Source organism: Borostomias antarcticus (assembly GCF_949987555.1).
Source record: "Borostomias antarcticus genome assembly, chromosome: 2".
In the NCBI taxonomy this organism is placed as follows: Eukaryota; Metazoa; Chordata; class Actinopteri; order Stomiiformes; family Stomiidae; genus Borostomias; species Borostomias antarcticus.
The window spans coordinates 15235755-15242792 of NC_140235.1; positions in this window are offsets into that span (position 1 = coordinate 15235755).

The window sequence follows — 7038 nt, forward strand, 5'->3', positions numbered from 1 at the left end:
TTCCTAACTCCACTCCACTCCACTTCCCGGGGCAATTCTGGCATTCCTGAATGAAGCTGGGATTTGTTCTTATCTAATGGTGCATTCCAGGCAACCCGTAACCTGTGTTTTTCCAACCTTCTACACGTAAAAATGCACTGGAATGGCAGTCAAACGCGTAACTTCCCACACGTGAACTCGTACCAGATTGATGTACTCCCAATTGTGCTCTCTGACATCACACAGCCCTCTCAACAAGATGGCAGCCCACATGGGTACGGCGACAAAGATATCTTTAGGGCAACGTAAAGTAAATTTGTACATTGTAATTAAAATAATACAAACGAGTATGCACTACAATCTGCTATGTGTATGTAATGATGCCCAAATATGTTGACAAGAGATAGCTAGCGCTAGCTAGGTAACATTAAGGTAAACCTAAACTTGACCATGCAAACGACGAAAAGTCGATGATGTCAATAAATAAAATTATGTAACGTACACTTTCTTAGCATAGCGAAATTAGGCATACAATGCTTAGCTTGACGACTCTGACACTGTGCCAAATCTCAAGCTTTTGCCATATTGGCTTGTTTACATTTATCCAGAATTCCACGCACTCAGACAGTTTGCTTGGAACGCTATGAAGTCGTGAGTCGTGACTTGAAGTCACAGGCTCAAAATCTGGAACGCGGCACGTGGGATTTCTCATAGACACGTCCTTTGAAAAAATATATATTGGTCGACACCGAAAAATTTGTAGAATGCTTTAAACGGCAAATACTTGGAGACAAACTTTATTGATTCTGGCGCTCATAGTTGATTTTCAATCACAATCCGAATTATTGAATTCCATTGACTTTGACTGGAGGAATGGAGCAATTTTGAAAATTTGAAAGAAGGCGAAATACTGTTTGAAATTCTCACGGTTAGTAGGTTATTACTGTAAAGACACTCACAAGTTTTTGTTTTGATAACTTCACCAAAATGGCATCGTAGTAATTAGAAAATCCAGTCTATGGGAGTTTACATTGAAACTCCTCTCTGATAGGAACAAATCCGCTAGGGGCGTCTGTTTTCACTTTCCCTCCCTATAAGAACAGGATTTAAGAACCGGAAATGCAGTCGTAGGTAGGCCAGATTGGAGCGCGCCCATGTTCGCAAGGGCTGAATTTATGAGAAATCCAAGGTGATTGCGTTCACATCAATTATACAGAAATCCTAGGCTTGAAATAAGAATAATAATTATAGTCTTTCTTTCCGTTGGGGTTTGGCCTCCGTCATGGCTGCACTTTGTCACCAATCCTGTTTGTGATTTTCATGGACAGGATATCGAGGCGTAGTCGTGCGGAGGTGGGTTTGCAGTTCGGTGAGCTGGGGATCGCGTCACTGCTATTTGCAGATGATGTGGTCCTGATTAGAGCCCGACCGATATCAGATTTTTGGGTCCGATACCGATATTGATTTAGGAGAGTCTTAGCTGACCGATACCGATATTTTGAACCGATATATAAAAACATTTTCAAATCAAGCTGAAAAACTTTATTTTTAATAAAGAATTCTAAATATCACAATATTCAGTGTCAATATATGACAAGAACATTTCTGTTTGAATGAACAAAAACAAAAAATGCACAAATGAACATGCATTGAACTATTTTAGCAATCTAACATGGACCAGGACCTGTACCACTGGTGCCAGGGTTAGCCTCTCCAGTCTCTAGTACTGCCACTCAAGCAGTGGCAGATTATAAAATAGGAAACAAAGCTTCTCAGCATTTTGACCTAGGAGAGATGTTTTTAGTTAGTTTTTGTTAACTATAATAACCTTGGGGGTGGTGAGGGGGAGAGAAGGAGAGACAGTAAGAAAGAGAGATCAGCAAAATCATCCCCTTCGACCCCTCTGCCCACCACTGGTTCTAGTCAGCAGCCAGGAGGCTACAGCTCCAATGTGTTCCAACAGCCGCCTTAATGTTCCATACACCGAGAGGGTGTGTTAAAGAGAGACAAGCCTTAATGTTCCATACACGGAGAGCGTGCGTTAAAGAGAGACAAGCCTTAATGTTCCATACACCGAGAGGGTGCGTTAAAGCAGAGCCAAGCCTTAATGTTCCATACACCGAGAGGGTGCGTTAAAGAGAGCCAAGACTTAATGTTCCATCCACCGAGAGGGTGCGTTAAAGAGAGACAAGCCTAAATGTTCCATACACCGAGAGGGTGCGTTAAAGAGAGACAAGCCTTAATGTTCCATACACCGAGAGGGTGCGTTAAAGAGAGACAAGCCTTAATGTTCCATACACCGAGAGGGTGCGTTAAAGAGAGACAAGCCTAAATGTTCCATACACCGAGAGGGTGCGTTAAAGAGAGACAAGCCTTAATGTTCCATACACCGAGAGGGTGCGTTAAAGAGAGACAAGCCTTAATGTTCCATACACCGAGAGGGTGCGTTAAAGAGAGACAAGCCTTAATGTTCCATACACCGAGAGGGTGCATTAAAGAGAGACAAGCCTTAAAGGACAATGCTCGTTTTTGACAACCTGGACCTTATTTAGGACATATTATAAGACGTTTGACTCACCGAGATCACTTTGGTGTAGTTCGGAGGCCTGTAGAAGAAATGTAAAATCCAGCGCGAGCCAGTATATCCATGTAATGGCGGTGATCGGGGCAACGAGAATGCAGCTTCTAAAAATCTATTTTCCGCCGCGAAACGGTTGTTTTCATCAATCTGTCTTCATGAATCGCTAGTTGTGCTTACATAGAGAGCATAGGCCTGTTGTGGTATTTCCCATGCCTCTGTAATATGATCTTTAGAAACGTCGTTAGACACGAAATAGCTTCCTCACTTGCTCCAGCACGCATGCGCACAGCGTGCTGGAGCAACGATTGCGCGCTGTGCGCATTAGTGCCGGAGCAAGTGAGGAAGCTATTTCGTTTCGAAAGACATTTCTAAAGATCATGGCATGTGAAAACCACAACAGTTATGCTCTATGTAAGCACAACTAGCGATTCATGAAGACAGATTGATGAAAACAAACGTTTCGCGGTTAAGCCTTAATGTTCCATACACCGAGAGGGTGCATTAAAGCAGAGCCAAGCGGCAATCAAGCGTGATGTGGCCTATAGTGGTGTCGACTGCCCTGTCATTTGCTCTGATATTGGTTGTGTCATATTAATTTTATTTTAATTTAGGTTTGTGTCAATGTGCCTCTGACAGTAGGCCTATTGCTCTCCTTCTCTCCGTGCGTGCCATTGCTCTGCTTGTGTTTGTGTGTGTGTGGGTGGGGGGGGGGTTAGAGCGCAGGAGAGTTCTTAAGTGCAGCGCACAGTATTGCAGTGCCCTCATTTAGGCCACTGTAGTTTTCTTGTATGTGTTTTTTATTACATAAAATGTTCCATACACCGAGAGGGTGCGTTAAAGAGAGACAACCCTACTAACACAGTACGTAAAACTGACGGGACACATTGGTGTAATTGTGGTAACTTTGCGACGGTACCAGCAGCGGACCTAGCTGACACCTAGCTGACACTTGCCTTTTCAGTCGCAAAATAACCAAAATAGCCGTCCTCAAGGACACTGTAAGGGAACGTAGCCGCCACTGCTGCTTAAATCCGTAACTACGATGTAATTAAATAACGTGACAATGTGGTTACATCACAGTCCCAATCTGACTTTATTGGAAATGTGTCACAGTGGGTCAGAACATTTGTAAATTACTTAGGTTTTAAAATAAATTTTGAAGTCATACAGTTACAGAATTGTAATAATGAGGAGAAATCCTGCATGTCTGTTTTGTGTGTAATTTCTCATTTACAGTTAATATTAACACTAAAGATTTGCAGTCTAGGCCTAATAAAAATGATGATAAAAAATATGCCTATGAATAAACTCCTAATTTTGCAACCTAAATGTGAGCAATGAACGCTGAGCAGTGAACGTAGAATGCAAGGCATTGGGCTACTTTCTTAGGTGACACAATTGAAGAACTAGACAAACAAGTTACACACTCTGTGCCAGTAGGTGGCTGTATGCACATTAAAGTTGTTTGCGATCCGCCACTAAACCCAGCGAAGAAGAAGAAGAACGAGGACGGGTGAAACTTCCGCTCCGTTTGAAACAGAAACGATTGAGAAAGGCCAACACGCTGTCTTTGTCCCCGCGACAACACAGATCCTGTAAGTATATCAATTTCAATGTATACATTAGTATGTATACATACATACTATGTATTTTGGTATCGTCCCTGATAAAACACCAACGTTATGTGCAAGCTACCCTTTTGTAATGATTATCTATATGCAGATGCTCTCTTTCCAATGTTAGCTAACTAGCTAGCCAGCTAACGTGATTAGCCTTTTTCTGTACATCATGGCTAGCTAAGTAGCCTACGTAAAATTACTCTCGCAATTATTGTTATAACTTAAGCTTTTGTGTAATTGTAGCTTAAATTATAATGTTGGCTTGGCAACTTGAGAATATTTCAGTTGTGTACACTATAACTTTTATGAAGTGTTGTCGTGGGCCATTGTTTCCTAATTACGGGCAATGGTGGAGTCTTCTCAAGTCTAGCAGGCTCGCGCGAGCTCCTGCACGTTCGTACTGTTTCATCGCTTGGAATAAAATGCGATAATTAGCTTACTCATTGATTTCGCATTAACCCACGACACCGTTAGTATGTGTTTGTTTTTAGGCATTCATTTTTCCGAAGTTAACGTTAACAGAATACTAGAAGCCCCAACAACGGAGCTAGGCTAGCTAGCAGGATTTGTTATAGCAGCCATCTTGGCTCATTTGGTTACAGCAGCCATCTTGGTGGATTTCATGTTACTCTTAACTGTTGAAATGGTTGCTCATTCTGTCAAACGGGTAAAGAATTGTGTACTACGTTTTCACTCACATACAAATCCAAATTTTGCATAATAGGTACTCATGATGTGGACTACTAATATAGTGTCTTGCCAAATCTATTTAATTACTGAGTGTGAAGGGTGGTAGACATGTTGCCCTGTTCCTCTAAACGTGTCAGAAATCACGTGGTCCTGTGGAGTGTGCATGTCAGCCTACGAGAGGGTCACCCACCCACTCACTCTCTCTCCCTCTCTCCCCTCCCATGCTCTCAGTTGCCAACTTCCCAGTTCTTGTTTGAACTGAGCAAGAAGCAGGTGAGCGGGACAGGAAGAGGCGCTAAGACGGGGACAGGCGTGGCCAGGGGCAGTCCTGGGACAGCACCACAGGCTCTGTGAGTCTTGTTCAGTTGAATGCCCTCATGAGTATTAACAGAAGAGCACCATATACATATGCACACATACACTCTAACATGTCGCTCTCTCCTCAGCTCAGCCCAATGGTCTCTGATGGTTCTGTCTGGCCAGCCCTTAGGTGGAGAAACACCTGATCATCAATAAAGGCAGGGACACGTAAGTACAAATGCACATACGTTTCCATAGACGGGATAAACAAATGGGGATATTGATATTGAGTTAATGTTAGCGGTAGACATGTGAGATTCATAAGACGCATCACTGACGCCAGTGACGCCACAATATCAGGGAAATTGAGCAATTGCTTCCCTGTAGTGCAAACTTGCAAGATTCGCTCAGTTATTAACCCTTCTTGCCTTTTTTGTTGTTGGTTTTCTCTCTCCTCCTTCCTCTCTGTGCAGTTCTCCTGTGTGCTGAGCCGCTATCCCATGTATTGCCACTGCTGACAGGGTAGAGCTCAGCCCCATGCAGAAGTGAGTGAAGAGGAGAGGGAAGATCATTTTCCTGTTTTTTTCCCCTCCAGTTTTAGGAACCGTCTCAAGAATGTGTTCCCCACTTTTATGCCTTTAAATCAGGGTTGGAGTATTCCAGGTGTGTGGCCATGGCCATGAACACCAGTAGAGGAGGGAACCAAGTGTCTCATTCTCTCTCCACAGTTGTGTGGTTGTAACCCCCCACTAGCTACATATTCATTCAATCTTTATTTAACCTCGTGAATCAATTGAGAGTAAGCTCTCATTTACAATGACGTATAATCACTCTATATTTGAACTTGTACTACAGGTGAGATAATCCTTTTTAATGGTCTCTCTCATTCGCTCTCCTAGCTGTGATGTTAGAGTTGTGCAAGACTTGGGTGTTCTCCTGCTCTGAGTGCCCATTCTCCTATACCTCCCAGATCTACCTCCACAAGCACATCAAGAGGAGCCATGACAACCTCTGTCTCTGCTGAGGAACACACAGAGCATTATGAAGTAGCCAGTGCCTTGGCGAAGGTGTTTGAGCAGCAGTCATCAATGGATTAACTCCCAAGACACAAGGAAGAGACAGCGCAACACACGCTATGACTCCAGTGACGAAGGTAATATAATAAAGTGCATTCAACAGTCCCAAAAGAGTACTACTTGAGTTGACTAATCTGAGCTAATTTACCTCTACTATATGTTCCAGTGCCCAGGCAGCCGGTCGGCAGAACTCAGACCAGACCAGCTATGCCAGGTGCCAGAGCCGGAAGGCCTGCTCTGCCAGTTATCAATGCAGGTATCCATGCATGTTTGTGTTGGTGAAATGTCTATGCATATTTGCACACTTACAGTTAACTCAGGACTTTCTGAAGACTCATGTACTCAGTTCACTAATTCGCTCATCTCACATCTCACTACTCGGCAGTAGATGTTCATCGCCCGGGTCCTTTGAGCCAAGGCGCTTTGAGCCCAGGCCCTTCAGTCCTTCAGACGTCCAGGCACGAGTAGCATGCATCAGCGATTAGCACCCCGGCCAGACCAGGTCAGGGTCTGACATGTCTCATGTCGAGTTGATTCTTCCCCTTATGCCAGAATCACTACGCCGCCAGCACCATAGTTTCCTGCTCATCCCTTTATCCTCTGGTTTTCAGGTAGTTCTCTGATGCCATCGCCTGTGAGACCAACAGCTCCAGTAGTGTTGCCATCAAGCTCTGCAGATGCTGGTATGCTGAATTTTGTGAACTACTTCATGCTGCATGTAGGGATATACTTTGAGCTGAATATCCATTATGGGACCGTACAATTACTTATAGCCACATCTGTGTTTAATATC